Source organism: Pogona vitticeps, chromosome 1 (genome assembly GCF_051106095.1).
Source record: "Pogona vitticeps strain Pit_001003342236 chromosome 1, PviZW2.1, whole genome shotgun sequence".
Lineage (NCBI taxonomy): Eukaryota > Metazoa > Chordata > Lepidosauria > Squamata > Agamidae > Pogona > Pogona vitticeps.
In genome coordinates, this window is record NC_135783.1 from 6527563 (window position 1) to 6551207 (window position 23645).

Consider the following 23645-nt stretch of genomic DNA (forward strand, 5'->3'; position numbering starts at 1 on the left):
CAGAGGCATGGCCAGCCATTGGGTGGGTGGGTGAAATGATCCCCTGTGCCCACAGAGGTGGGGGGGGTTGGTCGAATTTGGAGTTTGCAAGCCCCCTTTTTAATAATAATCATTTAAAGTAGCAACAATAACAACAACCCCAGAATAGACAAAAAATAAATAAATAAAAAGGAAAGCAGCAGGGAGGAAGGGTGAGAGGGGGGGTTGCGGGCAGGACAAGCACATAGCCCAGATCCCATGCACCGACTGTAGGGCTTTAGCATGGGGCTTAGCCAGTGGCCAGTGTGTGTGTTTGTGTGTGTATGTGTGTGTGAGAGAGAGAGATACACACACATGCACACACACACACATACACACACACATATACACACACATTTATTTATTTATTTATTTATTTATTTGTTTGTTTATTTATTTATTTATTTATTTATTTATTTATTTATTTATTTATTTATTTATTTATTTATTTATTTATTTATTTATTTATTCCATTTATACCCTGCCTATCTAGTCATATTGACCACTCTAGGCGGCTTACAACACACAAAGGGAAAAAATATACAAGAACAATATATAAATAAAAAGGAATTTGTACATGATTTAAAAATTCATATGTGTGTGTGTGTGTATATATGTATGTGTGTGTATATATATATATGTATATGTATATGTATATATATTTATATGTATATGTGTATATGTATATGTATATGTATGTGTGCATGTGTGTATGTCTCTCTCTGTCTCTCACACACACATACACACACACACACACACACACATATGAGACAATCATCATGACAATCATAAAACATATATCAGGAGCATCAGGAGGCGGTGACTGAAAATGTTCATCAGGCAAACAACTGGTACCCAGACAACAATGGTGGAAGAGGAGGTGTGTGCTCAACAGACGACAGGGCAGATGGAGGGCGATGAAGAGGCGGCAAGGCTCAGAGCACCGGACCACCCAGGATCCAGCAGCCAAGTAGTCACAGCTTCTGGTTTAGCTGCTCCAGGTGAGTCTGCACCTACACGAAACACGTTGTTAACCAATTAGGATTATGAGGGTGTAACAAAGTTCACTGCCCCTGTTTCACATGAGATCTGCAGGTGTTTATCTTGTTCCCAATTAGGAGGAACGTGGTGTTTGGTCTTCTTCTGTTCTTCTCTTGATCTTCTCAGACTCTGTTCCTTATCTTGGAACAAGTCCAGAGTAAACTCGGAACAATAATCCTATGAGAGCATTCAGTGTTTTAAATTCAAACTATACAGAAAACTTAACAGACTCCATCTTTATATGACTACAGGTCCCATATGCTTACGAGGGGTTCTGTATGCACACAGCCATCCATAGGAGCAGGAGGGCACACACGCGGGCTAGTGCACATGTGCAAATGATGGTGCGGTGCTTGTGCGGGCACTTATGCATACAAAAGGATGGGGGAGTGGTTGCGTGGGTGCTGGTGCACACGTGCATGCACAAAGGGGCTGTGCGAGGGGAGTGCGTGCGGGAGGGTGGGAGGTCTGTCTCCGTGGCCTGGTCTGGCTCAGGCCGCAGACCGGCACCGGGCCACGGACCGGGAGTTGGGGACCTCTGTTCTGGATGACAGACTTTCAAATAGAATTCTCTGGGAAAGACAGTAATGCTGGGAAAAGTGGAAGGCAGCAGGAAAAGAGGAAGATGCAAGATGGACTCACTTCCTAAAAGAAACCACAGACTTGAGTTTACAAGAGCTCAGCAGAGTTCTTAAGGGCAGGGCATTTTGGAGGTCACTCATTCAGAGGGTTGTCTTGAGTCAGAGGCAACCTGATGGCACAAAACAACAACCACTAAGCTTTCTCTTTTTGTCCTGGACCTTCTAGAGAGTTCTGTAACAAAGAAATCATTCCTAATTAAACCTCGAAGCATCTCAGACCCTTTCTGCTCTTTTGCACACAATAGATCCGCCTGGCACTCCAGGTTTGCCTTCGCCGAATTGTGACGTGTGCATCTGTATTCTATTGTCCCCAGGATCTTATAAATAGAGGGGAAACTCTTGGTTCGATTGAGACTTTGATCCGGAGCTGCCCTTACGGCTTCTACCCAGGGCCACGGGAGACTTCAAGAGAAAACATCTGCCATGAAGAGTTATTACTTTCTTTTTGCTTTGGCCACCCTCCTTTGCCAGATGGGTTCAGGTAAGAGGAATGCTCAGGTTGCTGAAATGCAAAGGGAGAGACCCCTCAAAATGACAACCACTCTGTTGTTGTTGTTATTTTAACCGTAGAGGCAATAGTTCCCAACCTTGGGTCTCCCATGTTCGTGGACTAAACCAGCCAGAAGCCTTCACCAGTAGCTGTGCTGACCACAACTAGATTTTTCTGGGGTTTGGAGCACTCAACATCCGGGCGCCCAAGGTTGGGAACCACACCTTTGAGGGATCTGAATAATTTTAGAAAGCACGGGCTCCGTGCCGTTCTGCATTAGCGCTATGCAGAATTCAGAAACGTTATATTTTTAAACTTTGGTTTTCAGACTTCTTCAGGCAATATGGCTGTAGTATTTTTTTTAGAGAGCTGTATTAAGATGTAATCTTTCTGTAGTACAATATATAGTCATAAGAGAGTTGCCGTATTTTTCCATGTATAAGACTATACTTTTGTCTAAAATCTTTAGACTTAAAATTGGGGGTTGCCTTATATATGGAAGTAAGCTGAGGAGAGAACAAAAACAAGTGGAGGGGAAAGCAGGGATCAAAGTGATCCTGCAGCGCTTTGATCCCTTTCCCCCCCACCCTTGCTAAGCCCTGCTTAGATTTCTTAATTTTCAATTAGAAAAGTGGGGTGTGTGTGTCTTATACATGGGGGAGTCTTATACACGGAAAAATACGGTAGCTCCCTCTGCTTAAGGATATGGTCAACCTTCTGAGGCATCAGCGGATGCTCTGTTGCTTACTGTGCTAAGCAATGAGTCTTGGCCCATTTGAATCAATGGAACTGATGGAGGAGTTGACTTACCAACTTCCCACTGATTCAATGGGCCTACTCTAAGTGAGACTATGCTAAGCTATGTAATAGTACTTACTTACTTATTAAATGTGCATAGCAACTGCAACTTAGTGTGCTAAGGATCTGAGCCGTTGAATGAGAAGCAAGTTGTGTGCAAGTGAGTGGCCCTTGAGTCTAGGTTTGTGGCTTCTAGGTGCTCATCATCATCATGACTGAGAAGGCATTAGCATGAAAGATTGAGTTCCTATTAAGACATTAACAGGTGGCTATGTTTTTGTCCCCAGGACCAAGTGAGAACCATACTAGCCCAGAAAATAAGCAAAAAGTATGAAAGAAGTGAGACCAAATATTGTTGCAAATCTGTTTTGCTATCTTTTAAGCTGGACACAAACTTTGTGTAATGCACTATGGGAAAGGACTGAAATATTGATAGAAGTCAGGCTATTTCCATGCATCAAATCAAAGGATAGTATTAGCCTAATTTCTAGGCTATAGGTTTTGTATAAAATTTATATTGTCTTGTCTTGTTGTTCGCCTTAAGGATTGTAAATAAAAACTTAAAAAAAGTATATTGTTGCAAACCTACTTTTGGTTATATTTTTGTGATTTCAAAGTTTTGGGGCTGCAAGCAGTTCCACCAGTCCTCGAGGCTCCAGAAGTAGAAACTTATTCTTGTGCTGATTTTGGTGTATCTTTTTCCCTTATGAGGGGAGAATTTCGGCTGATATGGCCTTGGGGGCAGTAATTCCCTCACTTCTGCCCCAGGTTGCCTAGGTAAGCTCATAAATGTGAAAGGACTCGAAGCCGAGACTGATGTGATTGCCACTTCAGACTCTGTTTCCCTCCATCTATGCTGGAGAGCAATGAATTGGTCAACATCAAAATTATTTTTTTGGATCCCCAGAGACATTCTGAGCTCACGGCTGTGTCCCAGAATGGACCAAGTGGCATCACATCTTTTCAAAGAGAAGCCCTTGTGGTTTCTAATCCTTTCGACTCTCTCAAAACAGCCGTTGAGCTCCTCCAAAAACATCATTCTGAAATGCTGGTCTACTTCAGCTAGACAGCCCTACCACTATTCAACAAAAACTTTGAGGGGAAAAACCTTTACTGTTATGTTTTCTTTTTGTTGTGAGGGGAGACACAACAGGACCCAGTCACATTTTTCACGGTCTCTATATAGAGTGGCAGTCTGAGAGGAGATAAGAATAGAGTTCCTAGGCTTGAGGTATGACTTCTGGAGTCTCCATCTTGGATTAGACAGATTGGGGCATTTGCTGCACTCAGAAAGTTGGTTCCTCTGACTATTTTTCCTTTGAGGTTTCCTTTTTTTGGTGGGAAAGGCTCTTCCTGCAAAGATAAGGAGATAACAGGACCTGGGAGAGCAGGCTTTCAAAAATAGCATTGGATGTAGGGTTGAGAATTTGGCAAGGTGGTCCCCAGGAAAGGGCGGAGAACCTTCAAGGGAAAGCAGCCATTTGAGGAGCAGGTGTATTCCTCACCCATTGCTTCCTTCTCTTAGAGGTAAAGGTTCCCCTTGACATTTAGTCCAGTCATGTCTGTCTGTAGGGTGCAATGCTCATCCCCGTCTCCAAGCCGTAGAGCCAGCGTTTTGTCCAAAGACAGTTTGCGGGGTCACGTGGCTAGCACAACTAGACATGGAACGCCAGGACCTTCCCACCGAGGTGGTATCTATTTATCTACTCACATTTTTACATGCTTTCGAACTGTTAGGTTGGCAGTCGTCCTTCTCTTTGAAGGAAGAGCCTAAGATGGATTTATCACCCTACTGGCCAGGCTAGAGGACCAGGAGAAAGGACCAAACGACCTTGGCAAAATAAGTGCCACCCTCAGCAGAGTTGTGGAAGCCAAGGTAAATATTATGGCTCAGTATTAATAGACTGATGTGTCTTTCAACCCTAGTACACCTTGATCCTGAAAACGGAGAACCACCAACAGACGAACCGAAAAAGCCAGATCCGGCCCCAAGCGAACCAGGTATGTTGTCGGAACCATCAGATATTCCCTGGGGAACATCTAAATGATCTTGGGAGGTCCACACACTGTTCCTACATCCTCATTATAGGTTTGTATACCACACTCACACATACCTGGATCTCAGGGATGGGCATTCAACGATTGGCAGGCTTCACGTTGCTTTTTATGGCTGAGGAGGAACATTGCAGGTGGCATAAACTTGGCCCAAGGGCCCAATGTGGCCTTGATTGCACAGGGTCACTTCCCTGCCCTCTCCATGGGGAAAAGGCAACTTCCTTCTCCTTCCTCAAACTCATTGGTCATTTTCCTCCAAAACATTATGGCCATATGGTAGATTATTGGTGTAAGACGGTCCTTTAGTTGTTGTAGGTTTTTCGGGCTGTTTGGTCATGTTCTGAATGTTTTACTTCCTAATGTTTCACCAGTCTCTGTGGCCGGCCTCTTCAGAGGACAGGAGTTAGAACTCTGTGTTCTGGTGTAGGATAGTATGTATATAGAAGGAGGAAAAACCTTCGGAACATGGCCAAACAGCTCGAAAAACCTACAAAAACCATCAGATCCCGGCTGCGAAAGCCTTCGAGAATATATACTACTGTTCTTTCATCCAACTTTGAAGGAAATACCTCTCTTGCTAAGTCTGTTGTGACTCAACGGCAGGAGCTGTGAGTTGACCTGGTCTTGACGGGACCCAACAGTCTGAGCAAGTGAGAGGAAATGGCCTTCCTAAAGCTTGGCTTGTGTTCTTGGCAACTGTGAATGAGTCCATATCCCAAACTAGGTGTGCTGAGGAACTATTGGTTCAATGGCTGTTGTGGGTTTTTCGGGCTCTTTGGCCGTGTTCCGAAGATTGTTCTTCCTAACGTTTCGCCAGTCTCTGTGGCCGGCATCTTCAAAGGACAGCCAACTATTGCTTTGACTCGCCAGAGGAAAGAATGTGGTTTTTTTCCCTTTCACATTTTAATTTCAATGTAAGGGAGAGAACCCACAAGGAGAAAGGTCTTCATAAGAAACAGTGTCAGTTTGCCTGAGGGTTTTGCCAGAAGAACGGGCAGAAAACATGCAACGGATGCTGCCAGCTTAAGAACAGGCTACCTTATCAGTAGAAATGGGCACAAACCGGTTTGCCCCAGTTTGTCCCGGTTTGACAAGACAGCAGCACAGGGGCTGTTGCTCCCCTCCCCACCGCCTCTGACTCAAATCAGCCTCTCACCAGACCCAGCATGCTAGCTTCCTGCACTTCCTCAACTGATCTTCCAGTCCCAGCAACAGCTCAGGTTGGGACGAACTGAGACACACTGGTTTGTGCCCACCTCTACTTACCCATCATCTCTTTCCTCTCCTGGAGGCAAAGACTGTGTTAGATCTTAACACCCTATTGGCGAAGCCAGAGAGCCTGGAGAAAGGACCATCTCAGGCAGAGAGGTGGAAGACAAGGTGGGGCATAACCTAGCTGGCATCCTAAGACGATGCTGTGTGTCTTTCTTCCTTAGACCCTGAGCCAAAAGAAGAACCACCTACTGAGCCAGAACCAGAGAAGCCAGGTATGTTGATTGCACCACTAGGCATCCCAGTCTAGACCTCTATGACTTATGAGATCACGGAGTCAACCCACTTTCTCACAGCCTCTTGAGGACTAAATCTGGGCTCCATTTCTGTTCTGAAGCGGTCAGGTCTTTGGGTTTTGAAGTCCCTTTCAGGGGAGGATGATGTTCAGAGCTTGTGAAATGAGTGGAGTTGGGGATAACAAAGTATGTAACTTTTCCCCCCATTCTTTTTCATTGTGGTGGTAGCCTTCCTATGAGCAGAAGAGACGGTCAACTCTGTTGCCCGCTTCTGATGCGACACCGTTGACACCAAGCGTGTTATCAGCTCCCTTACATCTCAGTCCCACATAGTTACAAAGCTAATCTAAGCCTCCATGCTCCGATGCTTCGAATAGGACATGATGTTCTTTGAGCGGCTTGTTTGAGGCATGAACAATGACACGCCAGATGCTCTGTTTTGTTAGCTAATCATGGCATTTTTCCAGCTGTTGTCACGGACCAGACTTCAAACGTGTTCCAGCAGAGTTGTTGGCGCTTGGCCGTATGAAGTACAGAAATCGGTAGATCTAGATTTGGCACCTATAGCCAAATACAGTGGTGCCTCGCTTCACGATTGCCCCACATTACAATGAATCCGCTTTATGACGATCTTTTTGCGATAGCAAAACGATGGTCTAAATGGGGGAATTTCGCTTTGCGATGATCGGTTCCCTGCTTCGGGAACTGATTCTTCGCAAAACCATGATTTTTAAACAGCTGATTGGTGGTTTCAAAATGGCCGCCAGGTAATTAAAATGGCTCCCCGCTGTGTTTAGGGACAGATTCCTTGCTATACAGGCAGCGAAAATGGCCGCCGTATGGAGGATCTTCACTGGACGGTGAGTTTTTACCCCATTGGAACGCATTGAATGGGTTTCAATGCATTTCAATTGGGGTTTTATTTTCGCTTTACGATGTTTTCGCTTAACGGCGATTTTCCTGGAACAGATTATCTTTGTTAAGTGAGGCACCACTGTAGAACTATGGCAGGCAAGGAGTTTAAGCAATTTGGATGGCATGCTGGATGGGAGAAGGGATGACCCATACCAACCAGTCAATTCACTTAATTTTGTTCCACCTGGTGGGAGAAGCATCTTTTGCCTTGGCCCATCAGGGCTACATGCGTAGCACTCACGTACATTTCCAAACGGAAGAAAGGAGATTGCACCAGCCCTGATGATGGTGATGATAACGATCATGCTGCTGCTGCTGACTTATTTTTAAAAGCAAATGCTTGAAAAGTTGGGCCCAGCACTTGAGGTACAGGAGAGAGTCTATCTCTCCAAAATGTTGAGGAGCTACAGGCTGTCTATCAGCATCTCAACTTTTGAGATGTCTTTGTTCCACGTCTCTCCGTTGGCCGCTGTCTAGGCAGCTCCTAGGAAATTGTGAAGGCATTTGCTTTCTGAGAGCCCTATCCATGCTAAGCTTCAAAGGTGGAAGACCGAACATGGCCAGCTGGGGATGGAGACAGATCTGGGGTATGTCCAGTGATGGCTCTGCCTCAGTTTCCTTATTGGGGACTGGGCTGTATTGCATCTAGGGCTAAGGGATAGAGACCATAGGTATGTACCTGTTCATCCCAGTTCATCCCAGTTCACCCCAGTTTGTCAAGGTGACAGCACAGCTCCTGCTGCGGCTCGCCTCCTCTGCCTCCTTTGGCTCAACCAGCCACTTGCCAGGCCCAGCGTGCTGGCTTCCGGCACCTCCTCAACGGATCTCCCAGTCCCGGCAACAGCTCAGGCTTCCCTGCCCTGCTCTCTTGGCTGATCTCCCACTCAGACAAAACAGCAGGGAAGAGAAGCCCGTGCTCTTGCTTGGGACTGGGAGATTAGCCGAGGAGGTGGGAAAAGCAAGCATACTGGGCCTGGGGAGTGGCTTGATTGGCTGGGGATATGGGGAAGGGGAGCAGCGGTGCCTGTCCTGCCCAACTTTGTGAACTGCCATGAACCCAGGATGAACAAATTCATGCTCATCTCTACTCAGCAGCCAACGGGAGCTGGGCGCTATTTTACTCACCAATCTTCTTTTGGAAGCACCAGTTTACTCACCAATCCTCTTTTGGAAGCACTAATTTACTCACCCATCCTCTTTTGGAAGTTCCGAAGGAAACTGCATGAGATCCTCTTTAGGATCGGAAGAGTGGACCGTTGGGTCATCCAGGGATCCAAGCATGATGGAATATTGAGCGAAGACCGTTCTCCGTGGCAGCTGTTCTCACCATGTTTGGCTCACTCCCCCTTTTTTTGTACTGAGTTAAAAAATATTGACAGAATTATCTTTGTGCTTTCTGCAGAGCCACCTCCAACATGTGCTTCTATGGGAGGCCACTGTGAAGACGACTGCGACCCCGTACATGTTCTGAAAGGTACCTGTGAGAAGGACAACATATGCTGTGCAAAGGATTAATATGGAGGAGTGCCGGACGCCCGAAATGTACATGCTTGGCTCTTAGCTTTGCTTCCCACCTACCCCCCCTGATTTAAGCTGAATGAATAGAGACGGCTTCTTGTCTAGAAGGCCGTGATAAATCAGTATGACTGAATGACTGAGTGTAATGTAGACTGATGATCTTTTGAAGTCCTACATTTCTTTTTTTTAAAAGGATTTATTTAATGTTGCCCTTTTTTCAAATTGATTACATCGGTAAGAAAACCACATCAAAAATGTGTTTTGGTCAACAAGACGCAAGACCATAACAATGTTATTTAACAACATGGAATATTTTGTGTGTCACTCCTTACGGTTACTAAAATAAAAGGGAAATCAAGTGAACACACGGGCTGACATGTTCACATTTCTGTTTCTTTTCCTTCTCTTAGCCTGGGCCCTTTTAAGGACAAACGTGGAGTAAAAACATTTTAAATAAATAAATAGCCATGACAGCAAAACCCTATAGATCCAGTTTTTAAACTTGCCATCACTATTTGGTGTGAAATATCTGTTATAGCTTTCTTGCTTTATTTCTAAGAACTGAAGTGTAGTTCTTTACTGATATCATCTCTTCTACGGTCAATTACCATTCAGACTTCCAGAATCATGTTTTCTTCCATGACTTTGAAATGACTTCTACAGCATTCTGCAGTATGGTTACCTGAGGAGTTGTAGATAGTCTCGTCATGAGCCAGCCAATTCTCATATACAGCCAGAGGATTTGTTCCATGATCTACCATGGATGCCTGAAACCGTGGATATGAGTGAACTCTATATATAGGATACAAGGGATGGGACAGAGGCCACAAATGGTAGGACAAAAGCCACAAGGGGGCACCCTTGTATGTTGTATATAGAGGTGTGGCAAATCTCAGAGATGTGAAACCGCAGATACTGATCCCGCGGATACAAGGGTCCTACTGTACAATTTTTTATAAAAAGAAGATTAAAACTAGTTTGAACAAGAATAGTTCTAACAAATCTATTGGAGTTGCATTTTTTAAAAAAAGTACCGCAGGGAAGATGTTTCGGGGTCTTCCAGGTGAGAGGTTGACAGATAAGGAAGAGACGTGGGGCTCAGCAACTGAGGAAGTAGACCCCATGTTTTGTATAATGGGAGAGGTGGCATGGGACTTGGGGGGACGGCCCCTGGCAGGAGTCAGTGGGCCGTTTTCCTGAAGCAAGCGTCTGAGGCCATGGAAGAAGCATCTTGATCCTAGAACCCAGAAGTTGGAAGGGACCTATAAGTCCATCGAGTCCAACCCCCTGCTCAAGGCAGGCATCCCTATCCAAGGAGATCATCCAGGGGATCGCATCAGCACTAAAAAATCTCCTCTCGCTACACCACCTCTGTGGCACCTGAGATGGTCCTGTGGTGTCCACCCCAATTCAGCTAAGGCAGTGGCTTCACCCACACTAGCATGGAAGGAAAAAGGTGCAAGGGAACAGCAGGGCCATATTAGTCCATGATCTTTCGGGTACAGTATTTTGGGTCCGGGTAGTGCCAAGTGCCTTTAACCATTGGAGCCAAAATAAAATTGACACGCCCCTAATCCCTGCAGGGACCATGGGTCTTCAGCTTAGTCAGCCTTATGAATACAGTGGTGCCTCACTTTATGATTGCCCCGCATTACGACAAAACCGCATTATGACGATCTTTTTGCGATTGCAATTGCGATCCCAAAACGATGGTCTGAATGGGGTTTTTTTGCTTTGCGATGATCAGTTCCCTGCTTTGGTAACCGATACTTCGCAAAATGACTATTTTCCAGCAGCTGATCGGCGGTTTCAAAATGGCCGCCCGGTAAATAAAATGGCTCCCCGCTGTTTTCTGGGATGGATTCCTCGCTGCACAGGCACCGAAAATGGCTGCCCTATGGAGGATTTTCGCTGGACGGTGAGTTTCCAGCCCATTGGAACGCATTCAATGCGTTTCAATGGGCTTTTTATTTTCGCATTACGACATTTTCGTTCTACAGCGATTTCGCTGGAACGAATTAACATCGTAATGCGAGGCACCACTGTAATATGGCCTTGAGGAACAGCCAACATCAGCTCTTCCAGACTTCTTTGCAGGCCTCCCAGCTGTGGGATTTCCGCTAAGGGGTCCAGTATAAAATTGACTGCTTCCAGGGACGAGTGGTGGAAATTCAGTCTCCTGCGGGGGTGGGATGGTGGGAAGCTGTGTTAGCCACCGGTGGTAAAATAAAGAACACCGTTATTAGCAACTTGGGTCTGATGGAGTTATGGGCAGTGGGGGTCACCAACCCCATTGCCTCTGCTTACACTTCCATGACGATCTGCCTGAATCATGTATCTGGAACACCATGAATGAGAGGCCACCTGGAATGTCTACTTTGGCCCTCAATCATTCCGCCACAGATGTTGTCCTAGATTGCAAAGCATTTTAGACAGAAGAAATGATGACTCTCTTCCCTATAAAGACAGCCTTCAGCAATCTCGTTTTTCTCAATTTGGGTTGCCATGGTAACTACTGTACCATAGTAACTGGAGCAGCGAAGAAGACCCTTCAGGACAGCTTCGGGCTGGCACGGGCTCTCTGCATGAGGGGGAGGAAATTCTTGTCCCACAAACCGAAACCCACTTGTTCAAGGTTGGATTTCACCCAGAATCTTTCAAACCACACCTCAAGGAGCCAGCCACTTATCAAGGAACAGCCTCAGTCTTTTCCTATAAGGCATTGACGTGATCTGATGGCTCCCCCAGAATCCTGTCGCTGTCTCTTGTTGCTAACAGGACACTCGTCTGGATGGACCAAGGTGGACCTATTACGCTACCTGGGAATAGAGGCAGTGCTAACTAGCTTCCAGACGGCCTTGAGTGCAGGTTCTTCTCATTTTAGAAATTAAATGGGTCACAGTAGAGCCCTGGGTCATCCAGAAGGTTGATTCTAGGAACCGCTGGAATAAATGAGAATTATAGAAGAGAATTGTAGAATCATGAAGTTGAAAGGGGCCTATGAGGCCATCCAGTCCAACCCCCCTGCTCGAGGCAGGAATACAAATCAAAGTGTACCTGCCAGGGGGTTGCCTAAATTTCTCTTGAAAGCCTCCAGGGTTGGAGTGCTCACTACCTCTCAAGGTTATGGGTTCCCTTGTCGTTCTGTTCTAACCATCAGGAAGTTTTTTCTTCTTCCTAATTTTCAATCCAAATCTGGCCTCCTGTAACTTGAGAAGCAACATCCCCGACTGAAAATGGTTTGTTTCATTCTGAACAATCAGTATGGCGTGTGCATCTAGAGGATCTTTAGAACTCGTACAATTTGTGTGAACAAACTTGATGGGAAATGGTGTGTGTGTGAATCTTTTCTTCTTCTTCTTCTTCTTCTTCTTCTTCTTCTTCTTCTTCTTCTTCTTCTTCTTCTTCTTCTTCTTCTTCTTCTTCTTCTTCTTCCTCCTCCTCCTCCCAGGATATAAATCAAATAAATAAATAAATAAATAAAATAGATAAAGACAGATGGTTTCCTGTCTGATCTAGAGGAAGAACATTTACTGAAGGGAGCACATCTCTGTGTATCTCGCTCTGTGCCTCATCGTTTGGCTCAGGCGGGTGAGAAAACTACCCTCCCCAGAATCATGACAGGAAATGATGCAGCTAAGCTTGATCAAGAAGGCTGTCGTTCCCGGCTCAGAGGCAGACGTCCAGCGCATTTTGCCTGTGAGGTCTCTTGGCAGGCAGCTGCCTCTCCTGAGCCGTAAAGGTAAGACGTTTTTAATTCATGTTTTTGCTTTCGTCAGATTTGCATCTGTGGAGGACTACGTAGCAAGGAACTATGCAAAAATGGTTCATACTGTATCTCCCAAACTTTACAGTAATTGGTTAATTTTATTTATAATTGCAAATGTGAAATACAGCTGCGTCCTTGCACAGACCAGTATGAATAACCATCAAAATCACATCCAGAGCATTAAAATATCAAAACCACCAGCATGTGATAACTTCGAAGGCAATATTCAAAGAGCTCAAATATCTTTTCCAGGTGAGAAATGGGTGGGGACAGGGGAGAGAGGAAAGTTCGCAGACCAGTTATTCAGACTATGATGTCTGCGACAACAGAAAGCAATAGAAAAGATCCTTTTGGACTGCTAGTGAGGGGCCATTCTGTCAGTTGGTGTCATAATGCAGTGAAGATGCAGAGCAAAACCACATCACACTGCTGCTGGGGTGATCTTATCTTTTCAAATACTTGAAAGGCTGGCATACAGAGGAGGCGCAGGATCTGCTCTCAATCATCCCTGAGCTCTTGATTAGGCCTCCTTCAGTCTCGAGAGACCATGGTAATGTGCTCTGTATGGAGGACTGGGAACAGCGTCTAGTGTTGCTGAGAAGGTCAATTCGAGAGTGACCGTTACTTCCACACTGAGGACAAATACAATCTGTCCCCAGTCCAGCTCCCTGATTTGGCTGCTTTTGGGACTGCCTCTTTGCCTCGGCCAACTGGACTAGGGTCTCTTCAAATTGGGAGAGGCCGTGATGCACCGCCTGCCTCCAGGCTGAACTCTCAGGTGTCAGGATTTCCCATCTGTTGAGGTCCATTCCTAAGGCCTTCAGACCTCGCTTGCAGATCTCCTTGTATCGCAGCTGTGGTCTCCCTCTGGGGCGCTTTCCCTGCACTAATTCTCCATACAGGAGATCTTTTGGAATCCGACCATCAGCCATTCTCACAACATGCCCAAGCCAATGTAGACGTCACTGTTTCAGTAATGTATACATGCTAAAAATTACAGCTCATTCTAGGACTACTCTATTTGGAAGTTTGTCCTGCCAGGGGATACCAAAAATCCATCAGAGGCAACGCATATGGAAGGTGTTCAGCTTCCTCTCCTGCCGTGCACAAAGGGTCCAGGACTCACTGCAGGACAGGAGAGTGCTCAGGACACAGGCTCTACAGACCTGCATCTTGGTCTATGCTGTCAACTTCTTATTAAGCCATACTCTCTTTGTTCTCTGAGCTTAGGACACATAATAATGGGCTCAAGCTACAGGAAGTCAGATTTCCATTGAATATCAGGAAAAACCTCTTAACTGTTAGAGCAGTACGTCGATGGAATCAATTACCTCCAATGCTCCAACACTGGGAGCATTCAAGAGAAACTTAGACAACCACCTGGCAGATATCCTTTGATTTGTATTCCTGCATTGATCAGGGGGGGTTGTACTTGAGACCCTTATAGACCCCTTCCAGTTTCACTATTCTATGATTCTATGATTCTATGATATGCATTACTTATGTAAAGTACAGGCATTGCATACAGTTGAAAAGAAATCGGGATGGGCGCTAAGCACATGGTTTAGTTTGCCCTCCTCCTCCTCCATGCAAAAAAATAGCCCGATCCAACTTGGCCATATGTTCAGGATCCTTTCCTTCAATCAGACTCATTTGTGAACCTCGACATTGATTCAGAACCAGCCTCGGTCCCATTGAAGTGGCTGTTGCACGCGATGAAGCTCTGAAAATGATCGACGCTCCTTTCTGTCTCTCCCACAGTGCTACCGTCTCAGAACAGCCTGATCCGTTCTGCAGAGCTACTGCTACGGCCAGCCATGCAGAGAATTATTGTTGTTTTGACATATATGTACTGCTTCCCAATGCTTAAAGCTCTCTCTGGGTAGCTTACAATTTAATGATGCAAGCTACACATTGCTTGTGGGTAACTCGTTTTACCGACCTCAGAAGGATGGACAGCTGAATCCATCTCAAGTTGGCTACCTGAGCCACTTTGGGATTGAATTCAGGTCCTGAGCAGAGGCTGGACTGCAGTCTTGCAGTTTAACCACCACACCACTGGGACCTTAATACCTTACTTATGTAAAATACTGTTGACTGGTTTTCCTGAGTGCTTTCCTCTGAGAGATCCTTGGATCTATGGGATGACAGGAGGGGGATAGCTTTGATTCCTAGATACCTGTGCTATTTCTCAGATCATGCATTCAGAAGAACTAGCCAGCTGTCTAGAGCCACATTCAACACAATTAGCCAGCTTTTAGGATGTGTGGCAGTGCCAGCTTCTGCTTCCTTCTTTGGTGGTGTGAGCAGGCTTGTCTGTATTACTGCAGCATCCTCTATTACAGTCCCTCTTGCACTTTCCTCCTCCTTTGGAGAGGATGTGAAGTGGGACTCCTCCTTCCTGTTTCCCTTCTCCTCCTGCTTTCCCTCTCTCCTTTCTCTGCATGAAATAACTCTTCTTTTCCTTGGATAGGAAGTTGAGAGTGATTGTGGTCTTGGCTGTATGTATACAGTGGTGCCTCGCTTAACGATGATAATCCGTCCCAGGAAAATCGCTGTTAAGCAAAAACATCGTAAAGCAAAATTAAAAACCCAATTGAAACATATTGAAAACCGTTCAATGCGTTCCAATGGGGTAAAAACTCACAGTCCAGCGAAGATCCTCCATACGGCGGCCATTTTCGGTGCCTGTATAGTGAGGAATCTGTCCCTAAGCACAGCGGGGAGCCATTTTAAGCACCCGGCAGCCATTTTGAAAACCTGACGATCAGCTGTTTTTGATCGTCGTAAAGTGAAAATCAGTTCCCGAAGCAGGGAACCGATCATCGCTAAGCGAAATCCCCCCATTTAGACCATCGTTTTGTGATTGCCATTGTGATCGCCAAAAACTATCGTGAAGCAGATTCATCGTAATGCGGGGTAATCGTTAAGCGGGGCACGACTGTAACTCCACATGGCAGTGATTTATGGGTATTGTTGTTGGCTCCCATGGCAGAACCATAGAATCATAGAATAATGAGGTCAGAAGGGGCCTACGAGGCCCTTCCTTGATCAAGGCAGGAATCCAGATCAAAGCAGATCTGCCAGATATTGGTCCAGTTTTCTCTTGAATGCTTCCAGCACTGGAGCTCTCACCACCTCTCAAGGTGATGGATTCCACTGTCGTACCGCTCTAACAGTTAGGAAGTTTTTCCTGATACTCAAGCAAAATCTGGCTTCCTGTCACTTGAGCCCATGATTGCATGTCCTGCACTCTGGGAGGATCGAGATCAGATCCTGCCCCTCCTTTGCAGGAGAGCCTTCCAAGAATTTGAAACATGCTATCAGATCTCCCCTCAGTCTTCTTTTCTCAAGACTGAACATGCCCCGTTCTTTCAACCTGTCCTCCTAGGGCTTGGTTTCTAGTCCCCTAATCATTCTTCTTGCCCTCCTCTGAACTTGTTCCAACTTGGTGGCGGTGGTGGGCGCCACATTGCTTTCTACCTCAGAGGAACAGTCTTTATGCCTCCCCTTAACTTCCACTAGATGCCTTTTTCTCTGTTTGTCCGAACAGGATAAAAGTTGCATGGGCCTTGATTTCATGGAGATCCTGCAATTCATGCCACTGACCAGCCAGGGGTTTCTACCCCTTTGTAAGCCCATTCAGTGGAACACGCTTTGTAGATGTGTGGAGAGGAATGGCTAAAGACACCAAATGCAGCCAGAGTCTATGGGTTGGGGAACAGAGCTCGCAAGCATTCCCTCCTTCCCCAAATCTTTACTCACACATTTCTACTTGTGTACAAGAGAATTTTTGCAACAGAGTTACAGTTTTTTTATTGTTTTTTGCATTTTGGTTAAATTCCTCTGGCTGCACAGTAGAAGTGCATGGATTCACAGAGCAGGATTCGCTTCAGGTTTCCCAGAGTCGTCTACCCTTTTTCTTTTCATCAACTGGCACTTACAGTCTCAATCACTGTTTTAGCTCACAATGTTTAATGGAAGCCACGCAGAGTAGACTTTGTCTAAAAGGAGAGGATAGAAATCAAATGAATGAATGAATGAATGAATGAATGAATGAATGAATGAATGAATGAATGAATGAATGAATGAATGAATGAATAACCCACTCAGAGATGTTGTGATGGGAAGAATAAAAAGGTCTCATTTACTCACAGTTCTGAACAGATAAAACAGTATATGCAACACAACTAACTGCTTACAGCAACAAGCCTCAACAGACTCTCAACTGGCAAACTATATTCTCTAACTGCTAGCTAACTGCCGGCCGCATTGCTGCCATACTGCTGGATTGATTGACAGTTATCCCAACCCAGAAAGATCCCTCCCAGCCAAGCCTACTAAAGGCAGCATGCGAGGCAATTGTAATTTCTGCAATGCAGAAAATATAACTTCGGACTCCAAATGGGAACTATGCTTTACCGTCATGCCTCACCTGGCTGAATCAGCTTCAGAAGTGGGGGAAGAGCTTTGACAGCTGGCTGTAGGTGTGAAAGGGGATTTCAGTGCTCCCCATGTCAGAGTTGTTCTAGAACCTTCTAGAAGGACCACAGTCAAGCGTATCAGAAGAGGAAGAGAAGTGCAGTAGCGTGAGGCTCATGTGGGTAACAACATGGATGTTCTCTGTCTCCTGCTCTTCCGTCCTGCCTATCCAGATTCTGAGAACCTTTGAGGGACCAAAAACAACTTCGCCTCTTCCTGCTCCCTTTCATGAAGGTGAGTGGTGTACTGGGATTGAACCAATGTTTTGACCCATGGATAATATTGACCTCCTGCTTTGTGAATAAGGATTGACACAACCCTCTGCCCGACACATAGCATTGATGAGATTATATCTAGGGGAGGATATCATGGCCAATGGTTGGGAGGGTGGGTATGTTGTACATTCGCAATGGGTCTCAAATACGGTGCCTGGGTGTTGCTTGTTCACCTTTTCCCTACCTCGTTCTGAGATCGTCCTGTCCTACCACCAGCTGGTCTTTGGCTTCTGCTGTTTGGAATTCCCAGTGAATTCCAGTGTTTAAAAATACAGTGTCATAACGGAAGGATTTTAGTGATCTGGTAAAGAGAAAAAACACTGTTACAAGATTCTATAGATCTTGTCTCTTTACCAGGTCACTTTCTGTTGACGTGTGTTGCAGCAAGATTATGTCCTTCACCTTTCTGAAGTCTGCGCCCACCTACCCTGAGGGTGTCGGCAGTTGGACTTTAGAGACTCACAATGGAAGTCAGTGTCTCGTGCCTCACACAGTCGCTTTCGGCCATTCCCCATAGCGATCAGAAAGGTGAAGCCTGTCTCTATGGCAGTGAATAATTAAATGGAATTTCTAATTATATGACCAACATGAGGTGAAGATTTTCTCCTCCTCCAGCTTACTGGATCTTTTCTTGTGACTCTATCTCCTTCAGAAGGACATCGTGATTCCATCTGAATGTCAGCCATGAAATTCCTTTACTGTCTTTCTGCTGTGATCTTCTTCCTTCAGGCTGTTCAAGGTGAGTGCAGGTGAGGCATAAACACATGCAGAGGACTTCCACTGCTTTTTTGAGAATGATACTGGATGTTGACCAACTACGAGTCAAAAACCTGTCCCACACATTTGAGAGCTCATGGGATTATAAATCTGGGGCTTGGCATGACATTGATATGAGCAGACACACAACTGAAGGAGCGTGAACTATGTAAACAGAGCCATCAAATGCATTGGGAGGCTGAACCAAGATGCTGTCCTCCACTTTATTCGAACCATTTGTTGGGTGGACTGCTGGGAGGTCAAAGTTAAGGCAATGCAGGTGGTGAACTGGTCACCACCATAGTGACATTTCCCCAGGCTAGACCACTGCCCTGAAGATTCCTCATAATTATCTGCCCCTATTCATCCCTAGAAGTTTGTTCCTCTTCTAACATATGTTTGCAAGGAGAGGATCTCAGGGTTTGGGCTGGTCCAGCCGGAAAGGGTGATGGTCAGTATCCCAGCTTTATTCTATTTTCACTGCATAATGACTCCATTCACCAGTTACACCTGAGAAGGAGGCTTATGTCATGCAATGTTGTTACGTTGCTGTCAAGACACTTTCAAATGAATGGTGATCCTGGTAGGGTTTTTGAAGTATGAGACACTCAAGGGTTGGTTTCCTACTGCCACTCACCCAAGAGAGGTTCCGTAACTGGGCAAGGATTTGAAGCTTAGTTTCCTGAGCCTTTTGTCCGACACTCTGCCCACACCGGCAGGATTGCTCTCATTCAAATATTACTCCTTGACTTTGGTTCTCCACTCTAAATGTTCTTCTGCATCAGGGTTGACAACCTCTTGAGATCCAGGGTCAGCACATGGTACCCTGTCTCACAAATGGGTTTTCTTTTTTTAAAAAAAAACTGTGGGGGCTTTAAGTGAAATACCTATGGAGCTTTCTAGTGGCCCAACATTTGCTTTTAAATTAATTAAAAATTGGGAGTTGGGAGGCTCCCCAGAGATACAGGGTGCCTCTCAAAACATGCCAGTATCAACCCTACATTCTTTAAAAAAGAGGAAAGAATTAAGCTGTTCAATGTATTCGCGAAGATGCTGGCCACAGAGACTGGCGAAACGTTAGGAAGAACAACCTTCAGAACACGGCCAAAGAGCCCGAAAAACCCACGACAACCAATTAAACTGGTTTGACCTATTTTTATGAACAAAAATATGGGAGCATTGATGTGGGGGGAGGCATTTGGGTCCCTGGGGAGGCATCTGGCCCACAGTCTGCATCTCGTTTCTCCCTGCTCTATAGTCTATGCCCTGGCACCTCCCTCCAGTGGCCAGTTCTAGTAAATACATGGTGAAAAATCCATATTTCTAGTTTTTTCCCCCTTTTAATATATTTAATATTTGAAGACTACGGATAAGTGAAACCATGGACACTGATCCTGCAGATATGGGGGTCTTACTGTATGTAAAACTTGTGTTCCTGTTTAGAACTCTCTGCAGTTGTGGACTGGGTCAACAACCTACCACTGGCATTCAATAAGTCCTAGAAGTAACCCCCCTTTTACTGGAACTACTAGCTAGCTCAGTGGTGTAGGTCTCTGGCTGCGGAGCCAGCGGCTGGGAGTTTGATTCCTTAACAGTGCCTCCTTGACAAAGGCTGGACTTCATGATCCATTGGGTCTCTTCCAGCTCTGCAATTCTGATTTGTCTTCTAAAAAGAGAAGCAGGAGGAGGACGAGCAGCTGCGATCAGAAATGCCTCTATGCTCGCAATCACTATTCATGAACCACGAATTTTCGCAGACTTTCTGACAAAATGGACTGTATTGAGATTTGTGCAATTTGGACATTTTGGGAGTGGTCGAATGGCCCCCACATGAGTCAGAGATGCCAGACTCCCCAGGAATCTTTAGCTGACTCTCCTCCCCACATCCTGGAGGTTTGATAGAGATTGGATTTTGGATATCTGGGTTATAGCCTCCCACCCATCCCCAAAAAGAAGGTCACCCAAGGGAAGTGCTCTTTAGCAACTGGCTTGGGGGAAACGAGTGATTCATGAGAGGGCACTTGAGGCCGGGACTTCCTTATCATGAGGTGGACTGGAGAGGGAAGAGAAAGGGGGAGGATGAATGGCCTTGCTAGCTAAGTGTCCTTGTCTCATGTCGGCTGCTGCAAAAGTGAAACCACCATCTGAGCTGCCCAGGGTGGGGCTCCTGCAATCAGCTGCTACCTATTAGAGAACAGCCCTGGAGCTCCGTGCATGGCTGCCTGCCCTGACAATCAATCCTACGCAATGTTTTCTGTAAGCCCACTGCAGCACTGCCTAGGAGGGAATTGAATGAGTGGTGCCAGGCTGTCTGGCCAGGGACGACACACCTGAAAGTGAAGTGCATGAATTGCCAGATTAGGGATCCTTCAGTCTCAAGAGACGATGGTCACGTGCTCTCAATAGAGAACTTGGAACAGTGTCTAGTGTGGCTGAGAAGACCAATTTGAGAGTGACCATCCCTTCAACACTGAAGACAAACACAATATGTCCCCTGTCCAGCTCCCTGGTTTTGCTGCTTTTGTGACTTCCTCTTTGCCTCTGCCTGCTGGACAAGGGTCCCTTCAAATTGGGAGAAGCCATGATGCACCGCCTCCTTCCAGGCTGGACACTCAGAGGTCAGGGCTTCCCATCTGTTGAGGTCCATTCCTAAGGCCTTCAGATCCTGCCTGCAGATCTCCTTGGATCGCAGCTGTGGTCTCCCTCTGGGGCGATTTCCCTGCACTCATTCTCCATACAGGAGATCCTTTAGTGCAGTGGTTCTTAACCTTGGGTTACTCAGGTGTTTTTGAACTGCAACTCCCAGAAACCCCAGCCAGCACAACTGGTGGTGAAGGCTTCTGGGAGTTGCAGTCCAAAAACATCTGAGTAACCAAGGTGAAGAACCACTGCTTTAGTGCGTTACAATCTATACTGATGTCTACATTCCCAGATTTCCTTGAAGGGATGCACTCAAGCTGTCTGTGCCTGTTTATAATCCAAATCAGTCTGACCTACAAACCCAACTGACATTTATTGCAATTTTTAAATATATAAACCATGTTTATCCTACCTCCCTGTCTATTGTGTAAGCCTCCGGCTTCTCCTTCCGGTTCAGTGTTTCACTGTAGGAGCCGCGCATTGGGGATTTCTCAGCCTGGATCCCCTTGTCCATTAACAGTGTCAAAAGACTGCGATAAGAGCAGCAGAATAGGTATAATTAAAATATGTGCACTAAGAAAGGGAGATGCCTCAAGACCTCTCTGTCTTTTCACAGAGGGCAGCCTGGTGGAAGCGATGCTGCTGACGTGCGTCTCCCTGGGTGGCGTCTGCATCCTGCAGCCAAATCAGATGTGTCCTTCGGATCTCATCCTGGATGTGCCTTGCCGTTTTGGCAGAAAATGCTGCTCCAAGGGAGAGATTTAACCCGCACCCTTTTGGATTGTATCTGCTTATGAATGGAGGACTCGGAACATCTCCCTGGGGATGTTTCAAACAGAAATTCATTCAATCCCATCGATTTTTCCAAATCTGGCCCACTGAGATATTTTTTTGCTGAAAGACGCCAAACTGGACTGAGAGTTCATCGGGTTTCCATGAGAGTGAGACCCTGTCCATGTTTGGTACCTCAGATCTACCACTGAAATGGACCACACTGCTACATGGTCGGAAACTACTGTTTCCACACCTTCTTGGCCCCCCCAAAGAAGATGCTAGGACAGTGGTTCTTAACCTTTGTTACTCAGATGTTTTTGAACTGCAACTCCCAGAAACCCCAGCCAGCACAGTTGGTGGTGAAGGCTTCTGGGAGTTGCAGTCCAAAACTCCTGAGTAACCCAAGGTTAAGAACCAGTGTGCTAGGAGACCAGATGGGGATTCTTGTGGCCAAATCCAGCCCGCGAAATGGAGGTTGTTTACCACTGGTTCAGAAAACACTGAACAGCCCTATTCTCATTTCTTAGCCTGTATAATTCACTCGATTGGATTCCCATCCCATAATGTGAGAAGAAACAGGAGAAGGGCTTCATAATGGAAAGTTGGATGACGTTTAACCTCATAAGAGCTGGGATTCTACCGGGAAAAAGAGCACAGTTATGGCTATGCATACGGAGAAGATTCAAGGACTTGTATACCAGAAAACCTTTTTTTTTCTAAGAAGGGAGACCAATATTTTCAGAAACCAACAAAGTTGCATTGCTGGGGATCAAGAACGCTGAACACCTTTTCTTCCAGGAATAGATATAAATGAAGTCTTAAAAAATGAAACAAAACCCTTGTTTTTCATTGTAAACCAGGAAAGTTTTGATAGCCTATTTTATAAAGATGACATTTTCTTCTAAAAGAGAATAGAGGAAGGCAACACCTTTTGTGCTGGAATTAAAAAGGGATTATTAAATTCTGATTACATAGTGTTTCTCCACACCTGTTCCCTTGAGGCAGTGGTTCCCAACCTTGGGTCCTCGGATGTTCTTGGACTGCTACTCCCAGAAACCAACTCCCTGGCCAGAAGAGCTACTGGTGAAGGCTTCTGGAAGCTGCAGTCCAAGAATATCTGGGGACCCAAAGTTGGGAATCAATGGCCTTTTCTTTTCTAAATCCATTTTGTCGTGTGGACCATTAGGAGGTGCCCACACTATCCAGTCTAACCAGTTTCAAACTTCAACTGTCATTGTAAGAGATCCTAAGAATTTCCTTTCATCCTTCATTTGCAGGGATACAGTTCTCAAAAGTATAAGAGTGAAAAAAATGCTTGTCAGGTTAGATCTAAAAGTGACATCGGATGGATGGAGAGGTGTGTGTCCGATCGCATCAGGAAGGGTCACTTTGGAGGGAAAAAATCTCCCTTAAAGCAACTCAACCATCTGTTGGGGTATCCCTCTAGCCAAGTGGTCCCCAACCTTGGGCCTCCAGATGTTCTTGAACTACAACTCCCAGAAGCCTTCACCACCACCTCTGCTGGCCAAGATTTCTGAGAGTTGAAGTCCAAGGACATCTGGAGGCCCAAGGTTGGGGACCACTGCTCTAGCCAATCCCCACAAAGTAGCAAATGTTTTTCATCCAGCATGGGGACGTGGTGGCGCTGCGGGCTAAACTGCAGGAGCCTGTGCAGCAGGGTCAGAAGACCAAGCAGTCGTAAGATCGAATCCACGTGACGGAGTGAGCGCCCGTCGCTTGTCCCAGCTCCCGCCAACCTAGCGGTTTGAAAGCATGCGAATGCAAGTAGATAAATAGGGACCACCTCGGTGGAAAGGTAATGGCATTCTGTGTCTAAGTCGCACTGGCCATGTGACCACGGAAGATTGTCTTCGGACAAAACGCTGGCTCTATGGCTTGGAAACGGGGATGAGCACCGCCCCCTAGAGTCGAACACGACTGGACAAAAATTGTCAAGGGGAACCT

The 23645-nt window shown here is 45.9% G+C and overlaps 1 long non-coding RNA gene across 2 annotated transcripts; it reads left to right on the forward strand.

Annotated features, from left to right (window-relative positions):
• Positions 1-1828: 1828 nt before the first annotated feature.
• Positions 1829-22589, forward strand: LOC110071169 (uncharacterized). Of its 2 annotated transcripts, XR_013539299.1 has the most exons (7): positions 1829-2181; positions 4915-4989; positions 6480-6530; positions 8869-12726; positions 17409-17469; positions 18163-18249; positions 21523-22589. It is a non-coding gene; the product is annotated as an uncharacterized LOC110071169 (long non-coding RNA). The 2 variants fall into 2 exon arrangements; XR_013539298.1 differs by lacking the exons at positions 17409-17469; positions 18163-18249; positions 21523-22589 and having other exon boundaries at positions 1849-2181; positions 8869-9347.
• Positions 22590-23645: the final 1056 nt, after the last annotated feature.